The sequence below is a fragment of the Schistocerca gregaria genome, chromosome 3 (genome assembly GCF_023897955.1).
Source record: "Schistocerca gregaria isolate iqSchGreg1 chromosome 3, iqSchGreg1.2, whole genome shotgun sequence".
Lineage (NCBI taxonomy): Eukaryota > Metazoa > Arthropoda > Insecta > Orthoptera > Acrididae > Schistocerca > Schistocerca gregaria.
The window spans coordinates 583,453,053-583,472,318 of NC_064922.1; the positions used below are offsets into that span (position 1 = coordinate 583,453,053).

General features: G+C 51.4%; 1 non-coding gene across 1 annotated transcript; it reads right to left on the minus strand.

Annotated features, from left to right (window-relative positions):
* Positions 1–13,260: 13,260 nt before the first annotated feature.
* LOC126356795 (5.8S ribosomal RNA) lies at positions 13,261–13,415 on the minus strand. The gene has a single exon (XR_007565828.1). It is a non-coding gene; the product is annotated as a 5.8S ribosomal RNA (ribosomal RNA).
* Positions 13,416–19,266: the final 5,851 nt, after the last annotated feature.

The following is a 19,266-nucleotide window of genomic DNA, read 5'->3' on the forward strand; positions in this document are numbered from 1 at the left end:
TTTCTTTTGAAGCCCCCACTCCGACCTACTTACTCTTGTGAGAGCGCCAGAAACGGCAGATAGCTTCTTTTGGATATTTTTTACATGGGGGGTGAACAGGAGCCTTTCATCAAGTGTGATGCCGAGGTAAGTATGTTCCTGGACAAACCTAACTCTTTCCCCATCAAGTTCAAGTCTGGATGGTCTTTCTCTATCAAATTTACCTTTGATGGTTATTGCTACCGTTTTCTGTTTGGAGATCCCTAGTTTATTTTGTGTGGTCCATTCCCTTATGGCTTGTAGTGCTCTCCTACCTCTCTCTTCGAGCTGCGACCTACTCTTCCCTTTTATGATGATGGCTAGATCATCTGCGTAGGCCACTTTATCCCACTGCTCACCATCTGTCCGTTGTACCACTTCGTCAAATACCAGGTTCCAGAGAAAGGGGCCACAGAGAGAACCTTGTGGGCAGCCCTTTGAGATGTTTTTCGTAACTGACCCAGAGTTGCTGTAGACAGTGGCCTTCCTGTTCTTAAAGTAGTTTTCTACTAGGTGGTACATGTTTTGGGGACAACTCATCGCTCTGAGTCGCCTCATTACACTTGGCCACCACAGATTGTCGAAGGTGCCTGCTATGTCCACAAAAATGACAGCAACATATTTTTCGTCACAGTTTACACTGGAGACAACCCGCCTGATTGCCATTTCTGTGGATGCACCCTTTCTGAAACCAAATTGGTTTGTTGCCTTCAGTCCTGACTCTTCATATGTTTTATCCAGTCTGGTCACTATTAGCCTTTCCAATACTTTGCCAAGGATAGGGAGCAGGTAGATAGGTCGATATGATTTCACCTCATCCCTTGGCTTTGTGATAGACTTAAGTAATATGCAGACGTTTCCGGTTTTCCAATTGTTGGGGAAGGTGGACTCTCTAAGGAAGCTGTTATAGGTGTCAATGAGGAGTGCAGGATTGTGTTCCCACACACGCTTTATCATTACATCATCTATGCCATCTGGTCCTGTGGCTTTGTGTGGTCTGCATGCCTTCACTGCAGCCTCTATCTCTTGTACTGAGAAGTCTGGCTCATTTTCTTCGTTGTGGTACGCTATATTTTGCTCCTTCACAGCTGATTGCTGTGTTGTGTCCTTCTCTGGGTCATCATCCGGTAGTAAGTTATTCAACAGTTCTTTCACTGTTTCCTGCCAGGTCATGGTAGGGCCTCGTCTGGCCACTTTTACATTGCTGAGGACAGTTTCGGTGCCATATTTAGGGCGAAGGATTCTGTCAGTCAGATTCCAAGGGTCACTGCCATTGCAGTCTTTTGCCCATTTTTTCCAAGTATCTGTCTTTGCTCTCGCAATTTCCTTGTTATATGTATTCTTGGTGCTTCTGTATTTTGCCTTTGCTGCCAGTATTTCTGTCTCATGATTTGCACGGCGTGCATTCTGGAGCCGGTGTCGAGCTGCAATTGTGTCCTGCCACATTTTTGTCAGAGTTTCATTCCACCAGGGTACAGCATTTTTCAGCCGTGTTCTTCTTCTCATGGCCTTCCTGCAGCACTCTTGTATTGCTCTACTTTATCATTTGCAGTTGTTCCTGCTGCATTTGGCCAATTTTCCATTCTGGTGGTCAGCTGGCGGTCAAAAACTTGCCATTTTGCAAAGGTGGTGTTGTATCTCAGTAGCTCTTCTGTGACCCTCTCCCTTTGTTGTTTTGAGATCTCAAACGTGATGGCCCTGTGGTCACTTGAGGTCCATTCCTCTTGAATCGTCCATCTAGAGACCATCCTTGATATGTTTGCTGAGCAAATTGTTACGTCGATGTTATTTTCCCCAGCAGGTCCACTGAAAGTTGTTAGTGGTGAATCTCGATTTAATACAGTTAAGCCATGTTGGAAGATGAGATCCTCTAGTTTTCTTCCTGCTTCATCTGTGTCCAGGCTATGCCATAGTGGTGACATGGCATTCGCATCCATTGCTATTATCACAGCTTTTCCTTGGATTTCGTGGATGATGGTATCCAGTCGATGTAGATATTCATCAATTGGCGTGTGGAACTGGCAGTACAGGCTTACTAAGTATACTTCTCCGAAGTCACCTGTTACTGCAGCTACAGCGGTATGAGCATCACAAAGGGAGGTTATCTGCAGAATGGTCAAGTTTGTGTTTCTTATTCCTATGGCTGCTTTTGGTACTCCATGGTTTCTGCTGTATACGAGGCGGAAATCTGGAGGATATCCTTTAATGTTATTTTCTGTAACATAGGGCTCTTGGATAAGAATAATATCAAGGTTTCCCTCTTCCATCTTAAGTGATGCCTGACTAGGTACTACTTTGGATCTCTGCCCATTTATTTGGAGAAACTTGAGGGTGCTGGACTTTGTGTTCACCTTATCTACCTGTCGACCTAGGGACTGTGGCGTAGAAGTGTTACTGGCCATATTCAGTTCTTTGTTCTTCTTTCGCCATGAATCTGACATATTCGGGGCAGTTTTTGTCCATTACTGAGCGGTCAAGCGGCTTCTTCAGTGCTTACAGTTTGCACATTGTGGTGCCTTGTTCCTGCTACAGCGTTCCTTAATGCTATGTCCTGGTGCTGCGCAGTGCCCACAGATTGTTTCAGCACTTCTGCAAGTTTGTGTTGTATGCCCAAAGCCATGGCATTTGTAGCACCTGGTCGCTTTACTGAATTTCTGCAGCCTGTGAGAGGTACAGTTTATGTATGCTCTACCTTGCGCCATCAGATGATGCCAATACTTTGCTTCCATTTCCAGAATGATGTTTACAGTATCTGTGTTCCTTGGACCTGTTTTAAATAGTGCTCTTATTCCTGTCTCAGCTACATTCTTTGTGCCACCTATTGAAGAAAGATTCCTCGTGTACAGCTCCATTACCAGTTCTTCTTCGCTGATTTGCCTTGGGACATCAAACAGGATCACCCTTGGGTTTTTCTTCCTGGGGTCAGTTACTGTGATCCCTGAATCGCCTATTTCCCTACATTTCTGTATTTTCTCTTCTTCAGCGTCATTTGGCACCTCTAAGATGACACCACTATCCTTCAGAGTCCTACATTTCGTAATCTTGACGTCCTTCAGTGTTCCTTTTACAATGTCTTCTATGGTGTCTTGAAGCTCTTTCTCTGGCTGTTTTCCATCTGATGGTCTGAAAACAAGGACTTTTGGGGTCTGGTTTGGCGTAGGTCCTATATCAGTTTTGGCTTTGCTTGCGCTGACTGCAGTGGCATAGCTCACAGGTGGTTGTTCTGTTGCTGGGGGAGATTCCTTCAGGCATTTCAGCTCTGTTTTCAGCTGCGCTATTTCCATCTCGTATTTCCTTAATATCTGTTCATAGGCAGCCATTTTCCCTAGCAAGAATTTCTTCTGAACATTGTTTATCCCGTTGTTTTCATTGAACATATATGCTTCTAGCTCTTCCCTCATTTCTACCATTGTTTGCAGATGACCTGTCTTTGACTTCTCGGCAATTTCGGTTGTCATGGCTGTAACCTGTGTGCTTTTCCTAACACTATTTTCTGGATCTGCGTCCTTATTTTGCCCAATCTTGGGGCTGGTCGCCTTTCTGACGCCAAGGGAGGTCGGTGCGTTAGCATCGGCTTCCGTGCGCTGCGTGACGAGCAGCTGCCGCGCTGGGGACGAGCCTTGGCGCGCGGCCTTGGAGCAGGTATGCACTGGCCCGCTGGCGACGAGCCTTCGCGCCCTGATCCCCTGTGGCACGTGACCGCTTTCGCTGTTGCAGACAGCCTTCGAGTATTTCTATCGGTTTGAGCTGGGCAGCGGAGGGCGTCGCTTCTAGTATGGAGCGTGCGGGAGTTTATACCGAACAGCGCGTGGGCACACGTACGACGTTACAATAACAGTTTTATTTCTTAGACTATTTATCCTACAGCTGAGCTACAAACATGTTTCTAAAGCGCATGATTTGAACAACAAAAACCCTATTGCTACAGAATTTTCCAACTAAGTTGGGGACCGCTACTAGAATGGAGCGTGCGGGAGTTTATACCGAACGGCGCGTGGGCGCACGTACGACGTTACAATAATAATTTTATTTCTTAGACTACTTATCCTACAGCTGAGCTACAAACATGTTTCGAAAGCGCATGAGTTGAACAACAAAACCCTATTGCTACAGAATTTTCCAACTAAGGTTGGGACCGCAGACGCGCACTTTGTAGCCGTGTGGGAGTCTCCAGAGAAGGACGCGTGGCTCACGCACTATACAACTTTAACAGCTATATCACTTAGGCTATGCACACCACATCTAAGCTAAAAACATGTCTGTAAGGCGGATAACCCACACTACAGGAACCTACACACCATAGAGTTTACGTAACTAGGGTGAGGGCGGTAGACCGACGGCTTTGTCACCGCGCTGGAGTTTCTACAGAAACGCACGATTCTACAGAAACGCACGTTGGCACACGCCTGACTTACATTAAAAGCATATTCGAAAAGAGCATAAAACACACTACAAGGAACTATTTACTACAGAAATTTACCTGACTAATGTGGGGGCTGCAGGGCACCGGATTTGTTACAGCGTGAGAGATTTTAGGGACGGCGCGTCAGGGCACGCACAACTTTACATTGACCGTTATGTTTCTTAAATTATACATCTCACGACAAAACTAAAAGCATATTCAGTGGGAGAATGGAGCACACTAGGGAACCTACACACTAAAGGATTTTTGCTAGGTAAGGTTAGGGCTGCAAGCCAACGGTTTTGTCAACGCGCAAGATTTCCTACAGAGCGGGGCGTCGGCACATACTCGACTTTACATTGACCATTATATTTCTAAAACTATTCATCACACAACAAAATTGGAAGCATATTCGGGATAAACATAGAGTACCCTACAAGAAACTATTGTGTACGGAATTTTCCTAACTAGTATGGGGGCTACAAAACGCCGGTTTTGTCACAGAGCGGGGCGTCGGCACATACGCGCCTTTATATTGACCGGTATATTTCTAAAAATATTGATCGCACAAGAAAATTGGAAGCATATTCGGAAAGAGCATAGAGTACACTACAAGAAACTATTCTCTACGGGATTTTCCTAACTAATATGGGGGCTGCGGAACGCCAGTTTTGTCGTAGCGTGAGAGTTCCTAGGGAACAGCGCGTAGGCGCGCACACTATCTTACTTCCACAGTTTTATTTCTTAGGTTATCCGTCAAACAGCAAAACTACAAGCATATTCAGAAAATGGAGAGAAGAAACTAAAGGACCTTATACATTAAAGACGTTTGCTAAATACAGTGAGGGTTACAGACCGACGAATTTGTCACCACGCTGGAAATTCTGCAGAGCCGGGCGTCGGCACTTCCACGACTTTACAATGACAGTTTATTTTCTTAAAGTATCCATCACACCGGAACATTGAAAGCACTTTCGGAAAGAGCATAGAGTACACTACAAGATACTATTCCATTAAGAATTTTCTATCTTATCTGGGAGCTGCAGAGTGCCGGTTTTGTCGCCGCATGAGAATTCTAGGGAACGGCGCATCGGCGCATGCACGATTTTCCATTGGCAGTTTTATTTCCTGAATTATTCATCACACAACAAATAGAACCATATTCAGAAATATAATATAATATACTAAAGGAACCTATACACTACAGATTAGCAATTTTCAACTGAGGAGAGGACTGCATGGCGCCCGATTTGCCACCGCGCGGCAGTTTCTATAGAACCGCACGGCAGCAGACGCACCACTTCACGTCAACGGTTTTATTTATGAAATTATGCATTACAAACTAGAGCAGAGAGCATACTAGGGAAGGCGAAGGACCACACTACGAGACACTATGCTCTACAGGATACTCCGAACAGAGTGGGGGCTGCAAATCTTCTGTTTTCACCGCGCAAGTGATTCTACCGAAAACGTGCGAGTGCGAACGCACGACGTTGCATTGGCAATTATATTTATTCAAATGTGCGCCACACAACCAAACTACAAACATGTTCTGAGAGGACAAGGTCTGCTCTTCCAATTTGTAGATTGAAATTGATTGTACCGAAGTAAGTTTGTCAGTGGAGTGAATCCTAAGCCCACTGAGCAGGATACGCACTGACAGGCACAAAATTAACAGAAAATTAGCAATGCCGCTTACTTACTGTGACGGTCTCTTCCACAGTTTCTCAGCAACAACTCCAGCGTCCAGTAGTGTAGTTCGATTGACGTTGAGCACTTGTTTAATACATCAGTACGCAATCCCTTTATCTATGCCACGGAAGTACATACCATGATCGTAATATTTTTTTTTTACTCCGTTACTATTTGAGCAAATAGAGTAAAACTTCACTGTACCACTTTTGGCAATGAATTGCAGCGCCGATTAACTTTTGTGGCGCAACGAAGGTATTTTACGTATTAAAGCATTGTGTGAACACCTACACGATTTGCGCGTTACAGATGGAAATGCGCTATTCACAAAAACTGCCGACGCACAAAAACGACTGGCCGTATTACAATAAAATTTACACAGAAGGCGTACAGTGTATAGGCGCGTGCTGTGAGAAAAATTTCTCCTCGATCGCTGTAGAATTGTCTAGTTAAACGAAGAGTATGTGGTACCGCAATCGCGTGGTCAGCGCTACAGGCGTAGCGCCAAGCACAGGCAGGGACTGTTTGCAGACGCGGCAAAAACCATTTTCACTAAACTTGCTGTAACTATTTAACTACTACGCGTATGACATTCAAATTCACACACCTTAGGTACGAACACTCACAGACGCACTATGCCAAATCTCAATACGATCGCAGCACTCTTTCCCGGTGAAGCCGACGAAGACGCGGGAGCCGACAACGCGCGCGTGCGTCCACTGCTAGGGACAGCGGGAATCTCGTTAATCCATTCATGCGCGTCACTAATTAGATGACGAGGCATTTGGCTATGACAAGCCGTCTTTATTCCATAGGAATAACACAAAATACAGTATATGTGTACATTAGATCACATTTAGCACGCCAATGTCCGCCACCGAGGTGGGGACTTAGAGGGCGATTAATAGCAACAACAATATAATGTATTTGGAAAAAGGAAGAAAACACAAATAGAAAGATAAAGAGAGAAAGAAACAAAGAACAAAGACGGTTATTCCTCCTGTGGATAGGCCCCAGGAGTCAAGGCAGAAGATAATATCCAGCAGTCTATCCGACGCCGGCTCATGGCATCGGCCTTGCGGTCGTCATTCGCTCGTAGACACGGTAACTTGTGCAGCAGCTCTGCTGTACTCTCGTGCTGAGTACCGCCAGTTCTCGGGGTCGAAATCCTAAGGCGCAGAGATCCTTCGCCGACGCTGGAGACCATACGCCCCTCTAGTTCAATGTCGCGGTGGACACAGTCACGGTGCAGATTGGAGATGGCACGCCGGATGGATGGCGTGTCGTAGTAGGCCGGCTTCTGGGAGTGACACCAGTCGAGCCGGAGATGGTCTCCGACTACCTGGATGTCAATCACGCGGGCGGTGCCGTCTTTGACCGCCACCACGTCAGGCTTGCGTATCCCCTCAGGTGTACGGAGGTGGGGCTCCACAGAGACATTGAAGCCCCTCTGCGCGAGTCCACGAGCGACATAGCGCACAATTGCGTCATGACGCTTCACTCGGGACCCGTGCGTTCTGAAGCAAGCATGTAATACGTGGTTGGCGGTCTCAACGGCTTGGCAGCCCGCGCGGCATCTGGTGTCTGCTCCCCCCCCCCCCCCCCCGGCAACGCCTTGCCCTCGTCGGGAAGGCGTTGATGCGGGCGCGGAGAGCATCGATGTAATTACGCCCAGATAGAAGATGACTGGTGTCGGCGACCCACTGATGTTGCCCTTTGACGGCGGTGGAAGATGACAGCGCTGCGCCGTCGATGGCAACGTGTAGGCGTGCTGCCAACATTTCTCCAACCTGCGTTGACGATTTGAGGAGGTGGCCCTCCCAAATAAGATGCCGCTCCAGCACCTCGATCTCACGCTGCATCTCATCCAGGCCTGCACTTTCGAAGGCTGGCCCAATCTTCTTCAACGCCAGGAGACGGGACCGACGAAGGTTTGGCCCCATCCAACGGCACGATGGAATGCCGAGGCCCCCCTGGGCAACAGGAGCGTGGAAGTAGCCCAGGGGAGTGTCCGCCGGGAGGCGGAACCATCTCCTGACGGCGGCCCTGATGGTAATATCGGCTGACTTTAGCGCACCCAAGCCGGTGCGGCTAAGTGCCAGCCCATGGTACAGGCCAGGAAGAAGTACATTCGTGAGAGCATAGAGGCGCTGTTGCGGCTTGAACGGACCTCGCGTGATGACATCCAGTTGCTCCCCCAGATGGCGTCGGGGGTTGAAAATGCAGCGACCGGCGGTGGAGAGTTGCAGCCCCAGGTACCGAAGGTCTCACTCATGCGCAGGGCAGGCATGGTGGTGTTGCCTGCCCTGAAGGTGATGTCTCCGTCCACCTTCACCTTCTTTTCGCGTCCTGACGCAACCAAGGCGAGGGTGAAACACTTCCGGGCGTTGACCTGCAGCCCCAGATGTACGAGGGCTGCGATGGCTGTGTCGATGAGGGACTGCAAGCCCCTCGCGGTCGATGCGAAAAGCAGGATGTCATCAGCAAAGGCCACAGCGTTGATTCTGCGACCGAGTATGCGAGCTCCGATGTGGGAGGGCAGTTGTCCTAAAACATGGTCCACCGCAAAATTGAAAAGGAGGGGGGAGAGGGGATCGCCCTGACGGACGCCCTGTAACGGCTGCACAGACACGCCCACGCCGGCGCCGCCAGCTGTCACTGTCGCGCTGCCCTCGTAGCACCGGTCGACGTATTCAATGAAGCTATCCGGCAGGCCATGAGCCCTCAGCACTGGGCGAAGGGCTGCATGATCTACCGAATCGAATGCTTTAGAAACGTCGATCGACGCCACAAAGACAGAGCAGCAGGAGCGGACTGCGTCGGTGAGAGCAGTGTCCAGGATGAAGGTATTCTCCAACATCCCATCCCGAGGGATGAATGCCCGCTGACGTTCGTCCACAGCACATGCATGCATCAGGCGTGACGCAAGAACCTTATGGAAGGTCCGCGCCAGCACCGAGCAGACCGTGATGGGGCGAAAGTCAGCAGGCGATGTTGGTGCAGCCGTTTTGGGGAGGAGGGACGTGCGCGCGCGAAGCAGACGCTCTGGAAGGGCACGGGCCAGAATGAAGAGGTTCATCAACTTCACGAGGACTTCGTGCGGCAGGCGCCGCAACTCGACGGGAGTAAGGCCGTCTGGGCCGGCTGCTGAACCCCTGGGTGGCAAGGCGGCGGCGACCACCTCATGTGTGACCGGCCCCCACAGGCGCTCAGGAGCAACAGGCTCCGAATGCGGCAGGAGGCGGTCACGTATGAAGCCCGCGGTGGAGATGGGCTTCTTAGTGAAGAGGTCCGCCCAGAAGTCCAGCAGACCGGGGATGTCAGGCGGCGGCTGCAGCAGGGTGCCATCCAGAAGGACACGCACGCAGCGCGCGCGCGACCACCGGAAGGCACTCTGCGTCTTGGCGTACTCCCATCGGCGCCGTTTGCGCCTCTGCTGCGGCGGAGCAGCAGGAGGCCGCTTAGGTGGTTGGCGCGGCCTCTGTGTCCTCGCGGCTGACCTCTCCTCTCTGGACTCGACCGACGCAAGGGCGTCTGGAAGCATGCCCAGGATGACTTCGGGCAGTGCTCCCGGCCCAGACTGATGATTCGGTCTAGCGCAGAGAAGCGCTGAGCGGAAGCGGGTAGCCCCGCTAGATGCTCCCAGACGGCGGCGTCGGTCGGCCCCTCCAGAGGCGGCTCGATGGTATCGGCCGCGAAGTCTTCAGCTGCGTCATCGGGTGGCGCAGCGCTATCGCCCGCGTCTGTCAGCGGCCTCGCCGCTCCCCGGCGGGACGCCGGCTCTTCCCCTCCCCCCCCCCCCCCCCCGATTTCAAGCGCCTCCATAAACTCGCAGACGAGCTGCTTGAGGGCAGCCTTCCGCCTCTGGCACTTGATCGCCTCGAGCGTTCGGTCGGGGAACATCCTCGTCAGCTCTTGATTGACGAAGAAGAACCGTGCGTCCCTCTCAAGGAACAGTTCGGCCTCCGCTTTGGCGAGCGATAGGACCTCTTCTTCCGTCCACCTCGCGCGATGCCTCTCCGTGATGATCTCCGCGTTGGCGGCCGCAGGATGTTGGTGGCGGCGATGGAGCCCGAGACCGTTTTTGGTGGTGAAGCTGCGGTGGCACTCACTGTAGGCGTAAAAAGCTACACAAGTAACCGTATCTGCGGCACGGCCGGTTGGCCGGATAGATGCTGGGGAAGCTGGGGTGGCTCCTTCAGCGGAAGGACCACCACTTGTATTCTCATTTATGCTGCCCCCAACTAAAAGGGACAATGCGAGGGGGGCTGGTAACCCCCCCAGGCCCCTGGTGCAGTCTTCTGCACTGCAAAATCAGCGGGCCCACGTGAAGGAGAGAAGACCGCAGAAGTGGAGAGGCTAAGAGGGCTAGGCCCATGTGTTGCACATCACACTCCCTGTAACTACAACCCAAGGAAGGGACCTCGCGGTAGCAGCTAGACTACAGCAAAACCCCGCTTCGAGAAGCCGAGTTCAGATGCAGCCGCGCCACCGCCACTTGATCAACTTAATAAGAGAGTCATAGTTACTCCCGCCGTTTACCCGCGCTTGCTTGAATTTCTTCATGTTGACATTCAGAGCACTGGGCAGAAATCATGCTAAGGCGGACGCGGCCTCGCAGCAAGGAAGATCCGTGGGAGGCCAAGGCACGGGACCGAGCTCGGATCCTGCACGCAGGTTGAAGCACCGGGCGCTAACGCCGCTTAGACGCGCGCATCCTGCTCCGCCAGCCAACACGAGGCCAACCAACGGCGAGAGCAGACCACGCCCGCGCAAAACGCCCGCGCTTACCGGCACCCCTACGGCACTCACCTCACCCAGGCCCGGCACGTTAGCGCTGACCCACTTCCCGACCAAGCCCGACACGCCCCGATCCTCAGAGCCAATCCTTATCCCGAAGTTACGGATCCAATTTACCGACTTCCCTTACCTACATTATTCTATCGACTAGAGGCTCTTCACCTTGGAGACCTGCTGCGGATATGGGTACGAAGCGGCGCGACACCTCCACGTGGCCATCTCCCAGATTTTCAAGGTCCGAGGGGAAGATCGGGACACCGCCGCAACTGCGGTGCTCTTCACGTTCCAAACCCTATCTCCGTGCTAGAGGATTCCAGGGAACTCGAACGCTCATGCAGAAAAGAAAACTCTTCCCCGATCTCCCAACGGCGTCTCCGGGTCCTTTTGGGTTACCCCGATGAGCATCTCTAAAAGAGGGGCCCGACTTGTATCGGTTCCGCTGCCGGGTTCCGGAATAGGAACCGGATTCACACGAAACCTTTCTCTGCATCAGCCCTCCAGGGCCTCGCTGGAGTATTTGCTACTACCACCAAGATCTGCACCGACGGCGGCTCCAGGCAGGCTCACGCCCAGACCCTTCTGCGCCCACCGCCGCGACCCTCCTACTCGTCAGGGCTTCGCGGACGGCCGCGAGGACCGGCCATTACTGCCAGACTGACGGCCGAGTATGGACACGACGCTTCAGCGCCATCCATTTTCAGGGCTAGTTGCTTCGGCAGGTGAGTTGTTACACACTCCTTAGCGGATTGCGACTTCCATGGCCACCGTCCTGCTGTCTTAAGCAACCAACGCCTTTCATGGTTTCCCATGAGCGTCGATTCGGGCGCCTTAACTCGGCGTTTGGTTCATCCCACAGCGCCAGTTCTGCTTACCAAAAGTGGCCCACTTGGCACTCCGATCCGAGTCGTTTGCTCGCGGCTTCAGCATATCAAGCAAGCCGGAGATCTCACCCATTTAAAGTTTGAGAATAGGTTGAGGTCGTTTCGGCCCCAAGGCCTCTAATCATTCGCTTTACCGGATGAGACTCGTACGAGCACCAGCTATCCTGAGGGAAACTTCGGAGGGAACCAGCTACTAGATGGTTCGATTAGTCTTTCGCCCCTGTACCCAGCTCCGACGATCGATTTGCACGTCAGAATCGCTACGGACCTCCATCAGGGTTTCCCCTGACTACGTCCTGGCCAGGCATAGTTCACCATCTTTCAGGTACCAACGCGTACGCTCTAGGTGCGCCTCACCTCGCAATGAGGACGAGACGCCCCGGCAGTGCGGAGGCCGCCGCCCCGTGAATGGCGGGGAAGCCCCATCCTCCCTGTGACCGCGCAAGGCGAGACCTTCACTTTCATTACACCTTTAGGTTTCGTACAGCCCACTGACTCGCGCACATGTTAGACTCCTTGGTCGGTGTTTCAAGACGGGTCGTGAAATTGTCCAAAGCTGACAGGAACGACTATTCCGCCTGAGAGCATCCCGAGCCAACAGCGGCGCGGGTCCGTGGCCAGGCCAGGTAGGTCCGTCATCCGGGAAGAACCGCGTGCGCTTGCTGGGAGCCCGAGCGCCCAAAGGGGCGAATGGACTCCTCCAGCAGCCAGACAGGACACCGGGGCTCTGCCCAACAGACGCGAACCGAGGCCCGCGGAAGGACAGGCTGCGCACCCGGGCCATAGGGAAAGGCAACCGGACATGACCCTGCTGCGGATTGCTCCGCGCGGGCGGCCGGCCCCATCTGCCGAGGGTGGGGGCCAGTGGCCGGATGGGCGTGATTCTCACCCGTTTGACCTTTCGGACTTCTCACGTTTACCCCAGAACGGTTTCACGTACTTTTGAACTCTCGGGGTCAAATTTAGTATCAGATGGAGTTTACCACCCACTTGGAGCTGCACTCTCAAGCAACCCGACTCGAAGGAGAGGTCCCGCTGTCGGTCGCACCGGCCGCTACGGGCCGTGGCCTCATTCAAGTTGGACTTGGGCTCGGCGCGAGGCGTCAGAGTAGTGGACCATCCCGAACACCGCATGCCACGACAGCCGGCAGCCTGCGGGGTTCGGTGCTGGACTCTTCCCTGTTCACTCGCCGCTACTGGGGGAATCCTTGTTAGTTTCTTTTCCTCCGCTTAGTAATATGCTTAAATTCAGCAGGTAGTCTCGCCTGCTCTGAGGTCGTTGTACGAGGTGTCGCACGCCACACTGCCAGCCGGCTGTGCACGTTACCGAGAAAGCACCGTTACGCGAACCGCCAGGCGACGGGCGCGCATCGAACGTTTAAGGAGACGCGGCCGACCACACATGCGACCACGACACTCCCAGGCGTCCGAAGCGGGACAAACGCCGCGCACTTCAGTATACGTAGCCGACCCTCAGCAAGACGTGGCCTGGGAACGGAATCCATAGACCGCAATGTGCGTTCGAAACGTCGATGTTCATGTGTCCTGCAGTTCACATGTCGACGCGCAATTTGCTGCGTTCTTCATCGACCCACGAGCCGAGTGATCCACCGTCCTGGGTGATCTTTATCTTTTCAGTTTTCCACCATCTCTTCCAAGACAGTTGCAGAGGCGGGACTGAGGCGTTTGACGGCCCCTGTTCCATTAGTTTGTGTCCAACGGCCTGACGGCCGATGGGCGTCGTACGGCTCCACACCGGAGCGGAGAGGCACACGGGCGAAAGTCATTCAAAACCGGCGCCAGGCGCCAGGTGCCGCAGCCTAGCCGCTCCAGAGCTTCAGCGCCCGTACCACACAACAACAACAACATTTGCGCTAGTTTTGAGAGGCACGCGTGGTTCCGCACGCGGGACACGGCTACTGCCGTACAGGTAGCGTGTTGCGCGACACGACACGCTCATCGAAAGACATGCAGTCTAGTCGGTAATGATCCTTCCGCAGGTTCACCTACGGAAACCTTGTTACGACTTTTACTTCCGCTAATTGATCAAATTTGGGCATCTTTCCGGTAGCATCGGCAACGACAGGGTCGATGCCACGTACCAGTCCGAAGACCTCACTAAATCATTCAATCGGTAGTAGCGATGGGCGGTGTGTACAAAGGGCAGGGACGTAATCAACGAGAGCTTATAACTCGCGCTTACTAGGAATTCCTCATTCATGGGGAAAAATTGCAAGCCCCAATCCCTAGCACGAAGGAGGTTCAGCGGGTTACCCCGACCTTTCGGCCTAAGAAGACACGCTGATTCCTTCAGTGCAGCGCCCAGAACATATAAGGGCATCACAGACCTGTTATTGCTCAATCTCGTGCGGCTGGAAGCCGCCAGTCCCTCTAAGAAGAAAAGTAATCGCTGACAGCACGAAGGATGTCACGCGACTAGTTAGCAGGCTAGAGTCTCGTTCGTTATCGGAATTAACCAGACAAATCGCTCGACCAACTAAGAACGGCCATGCACCACCACCCACCAAATCAAGAAAGAGCTATCAATCTGTCAATCCTTCCGGTGTCCGGGCCTGGAGAGGTTTCCCGTTTTGAGTCAAATTAAGCCGCAGGCTCCACTCCTGGTGGTGCCCTTCTGTCAATTCCTTTAAGTTTCAGCTTTGCAACGTTACCCTCCAATAGATACTCGTTAAAGGATTTAAAGTGTACTCATTCCGATTACGGGGCCTCGGATTAGTCCCGTATCGTTATTTTTCGTCACTACCTCCCCGTGCCGGGAGTGGGTAATTTGCGCGCCTGCTGCCTTCCTTGGATGTGGTAGCCGTTTCTCAGGCTCCCTCTCCGGAATCGAACCCTGATTCCCCCTTATCCGTTACAACCATGGTAGGCGCAGAACCTACCATCGACAGTTGATAAGGCAGACATTTGAAAGATGCGTCGCCGGTACGAGGACCATGTGATCAGCCCAAAATTATTCAGAGTCACCAAGGCAAACGGACCGGACGAGCCAATCCGATTGGTTTTGATCTAATAAAAGCGTCCCTTCCATCTCTGGTCGGGACTCTGTTTTTTTTTTTAAAAAAAGAAAAATCTTCATTTCCAATAAAAAGAATGTAATTATACATCTAGCCCACTGCCTTAAGTGATTAGTGGGCCAAGTTAGTTATACAAAGATAGTTAGCAGCTAATTCTAAGTCCTATTTAGTAACTAGTTAGTACGTAAGCAATTAGGAGTAAGCAATTGGCAACGTTAATGTTAGTCTACTACAATCATGTAATCTTAAGACTAGTTACTAAATCCTGCAGCGTTACAGTTGTGTCAGCTGAATTAGTATAAATCTACTATAGAGCCTTGCTCATTGAGCTAACCCCAATGAGCGTGTCCCTGGCACTGTTCAGGCCAAGATGGTAATAATAATGTCTAAAAACTAAGTCCTACAACTAACTTATCCTAATTTCAAGTCTGGTGCGATTTCTAGTTCAGTTAGGCTGCACCCCACTCCCCAAAATCCTGTGGCGCAGCGGATTCAGACTGAGGAAGTCGGCCTTTCCGCGCCCAGGCGGTTTGGGAGTAAGGTATCGAACTCTATCTGTGTCCTGGTTTGTCTCCTACTTGTGCTAGTATAGTTCTTTCAAATAGTCCTTTAAGACTTTCTGAGATACCGCGTTAGCCAGTTTATTGATGGTATGGAAAGTGTCGCGATGTCTGATTAGTCTATATGTGTCATTGTGTGGTAGTTGGTTCCGCAGTACTGAGGCCACATCATTGAAAAGGGGGAACTGGTAAACTACATGGTCAGGAGTACCCTCCGGAACACCACAGTCACACGCAGGTGTCGCCTTTTTACCAAATCGACATAGGTATGTCGAGTACGGTCCATGTCCAGTGAGGAAGTGGATAAGTCCTCGGGATGGATCGAAATGTGACATTCCCATCCTTTCCCTGACATCTGGTAGGAGCTCAAAGGTTCGATGCCCTGTTTCTTCATTTTCCCACGAATGTTGCCATAGCAGCTCCCCTTTTTGCCTAATCTCTACTTTATTTTCGGTCCTGCTGCCCAGAATTTCCTCTGTTTTTTCCAAATTCCTATTCTTAGCCCAGTACCAAGCGGCCTGCTCCCGAATTTTGATATCCAAGGGGCAAAGCCCCATTATAACTAATAGGGCTCCTCCCGGTGTAGTCCTGTATGCCCCCACTGATCTCAAAATCATGTTTCTCTGCACTCTGCTCACTGTCATGGCGGGCACCACCCTTGTGAGCCTGTGTGCCCAGACTCCGGAGCCGTAACCCACTATAGATGTGAGTATACTGTTGTGATAGGGTTTGATGAGATGTGGTGAAAGATGAAACCGCTTGTGCCCAATGGAGATGAGGTTGTTGAGTACTTGTAGGGCTCTTTGAGTTACAGTTTCGATGTGTCTACCGAAAGTCCACCTTTCATCAATGATGATACCAAGGTAGCGAGTCTCACGTCGCCGGAGGACTGGTGATCCATCTATCTTAACAGTTGGGTTACGAGCTAATTGTCCCTTTAGAGGAAGGTATGTAGACTTAGCCGGTGAAATTTTCATTTTCGTCTTACGGCACCACAGTTGTAGTGTATTTATTGTTCTGTCAATCTTAGGCTCTATGTCTTCTCGGCTACGGCAGCCGACCAGTAGGAGGAGGTCATCTGTGTAGGCTATCACCTCCAGCACTTCATCACTTTGCTGTAATGTGTCTAGTAAGGGTTCCATGTGGATGTCCCAGAACAGCGGACCCAGTACGGAACCCTGGGGACATCCTTTAGTGATAGTTTTCCTTACTCTTGTGCTAGTAGATGATAGCCAGACCTCCCGATCTTCGCAATAACTCCTCAGACACCCATATAGCGGCCCTGGACACTCCTTCTCCCGTAAGCAGGAGAAGAGCGAAGGCCACCACAGGTTGTCGAAGGCGCCACTTATGTCCACCATAATGCCAACAACGTACTTGTACGGGGTAGAGCCGCAGACCTCGGCCGCCAGGGCGATTGCATCAGATGCCGATCGTCCAGGCCTGAAGCCAAACTGCCTGTTGCTCATTCCGCACAGCACTCGGTGTGCAGCCAGTCTGTAAGATTTAGTTTCTGCTGGGTCTTTGTCAGCTCCTTTCTTTATAATTACCACATTTGCCCTCTTCCATATTCGGGGGAACTTTTTCTGCCTGAGGCATTCGTTATACAAATGAGATAGAGGGGCGACTATCTGGGGGGCCAGGAATTGCACCACCTCCGCCACAATGCCGTCTGGCCCAGGAGCTTTTCCTCTCTTCAGGGAGTTTATATGGGCAGCTACCTCTTCTTCAGAAGATGGGTAGACTGCCGTATCATTTTCATATGCATTGTTGTTGTTGTTCTCCCGCAGCTGCCGTTGTTCGTCTGTCTCATCCGCAGTATCATCAGGCAGCAGGGAGTGGAGAAGGACCTCAGCAGTTTCCTGCCAAGACCCCGTCATCCCGTCCCCATGCCTGACGGTTGAGAGCTCCATCGGAGAACGGATTTTTTCCCGGACAAGCCTGTAGGGAACTCCCCATGGGTCTAGTGCTAATTGGTTCAGAACAAAGTGTTCCCAACTCTTTGTTCTAACTTCCCGTAGCTGTTTTTGGAAGTTATCTTTGGCTTCCCAGTAAAGCTGCAGCCATCTTTGTCTTTCGGGCCAGACGACACTGCACTGGTAGTGCCTCCTGAACCTTCTGACCGACCGGCGCATCTCCTCTAGTTCAGCAGACCATGGTGACGGAGAGGCCGCCATGGCCCTCCTCCTAGTAGGTACGGCTGCTTTGACCACTCGAGTTATTACTGTCACCAGTTCCTCGGCTCTGTTGTCAACGTCAAGGTCTCTGTGTTCGTCACCTTCTGATAATGGAGAAATGTCGCACTCCCTAGCAAGTCTCTCCCAGTCGGCTCTTTTGTAATTATATTGTACTTCCCACTCTATGGCCCAGCGGCTCTCGCCGTCTCCTATGCTGAAAGTAATGAGATTATGATCACTTGTAGTGGCATTCTCCACTACTTTCCATTGCTGGATTAGGTGTGCTGCATTTGGCGTAGCCAGGGTCACATCGATGTTTGTGCCTTGGCCACCTCCCGCCACATAGGTCGGAGGGTTGCCTGGCTTGTTAGCCACCACAAGCTGCAAGGCCATGATGGCCTCTTCTGCCTTCTCTCCCTTAAGACCCCTGGTGCCGCTGTACCATAGGGGGGATTTGGCATTCATATCGGCAGTCACAAATACTTTCCGCCCCCGCAACGCCGTAATAGCTGTGGTGAGGTGTGCCAGGTGTCTTTCAATGTCATCACCATATTGGAAGTACATGTTGATCACAATAATAGCTCCTGATGGAGACTGCAGCTCCACAACGTTGCAGTGGCTGGTTGTAAACTGCGTTAGGACTGTAGCCCTTATAAGTTTGTTTGTAATAATTATTGCCGCTCTTGGGTCTTCTCCTCTGCAGACTACTTGCCAGGTCGCAGCTGTGAAAGCTATCTTCCCATTTAGGGAGTACGGCTCTTGCAGACAGACCACATCCAGTCTCCTCTCCTCCACTTCCTTACGTAACTCCTGCATGACAAGTCTGCTGTTATGAGTGTTAAGTTGGCCAATGGTGATTTCCGTCATGTAGTTGTCTATGGAGAGTATGTATGAATTCTGTCATTAGGCCATGGTTTGTTCCAGTCAAATGTGATGCGTCCATTTGCCAGAACTGCTTGTCGATAAATTTCGTCCAGGTCGAATTTTTCACCACGTCTGTCAAAGACTTTCTTTAGTAGGTCTCGCAGGGCTTCAAAGTCAATGGGGAGATTCACTGACTTGAGTTGAATTCTGTCCACAGCCTCCATTACCGAGAAGGTGACTCTCTGTCCATATTCATGTCCCACCCGAACCACGTGTCTCAAGGCAGTGGTCAGGGTAGTCGGCTGCTCCAGCCTCGCCAGTTGCATGGTGAGTTCGAGGTTTGGATAGACTCTAACTGGATCGACAGGTGGCAGTCTCACTACAGGATCTTTTGTTCAGCTGGTTCACTTGAACTAGTTATTTTATTTACTTGAACTGGTTGTTTTGTTGTTCTATTTATTTCTGCTGAGACTGCCACAGTCTCTGGTACAGGATGCCGTTGCCGTAGGTCTTTAGTCGTCCTTGTTTCCCTGCTTGCGGAGGAGGGGAGCATGACTGCCAGAGGCCTAGTTTGTGTACCTCTATCCATAGTGGTAGAGTCAGTTTGAGTGCCTTTGTCTACGGTTCTGGTTGTGGTGCCCGTGAGCGACCTCAAAAATAACTTGAAGGCACTCGCCCTCATGGCATCCCTCCTCCTTTTGCTTGGGGATTTTCTTTTGGGCATCCTGTTGGCTTTGGTTTGATCAGCCATAGTCTATTTTTGAAATAAGCCTTTGTTCCAGAAGTCTGTAGGTGGGGCAGCTACGTCCCGTGGTACCACAGGGTTTTTTACCCCGT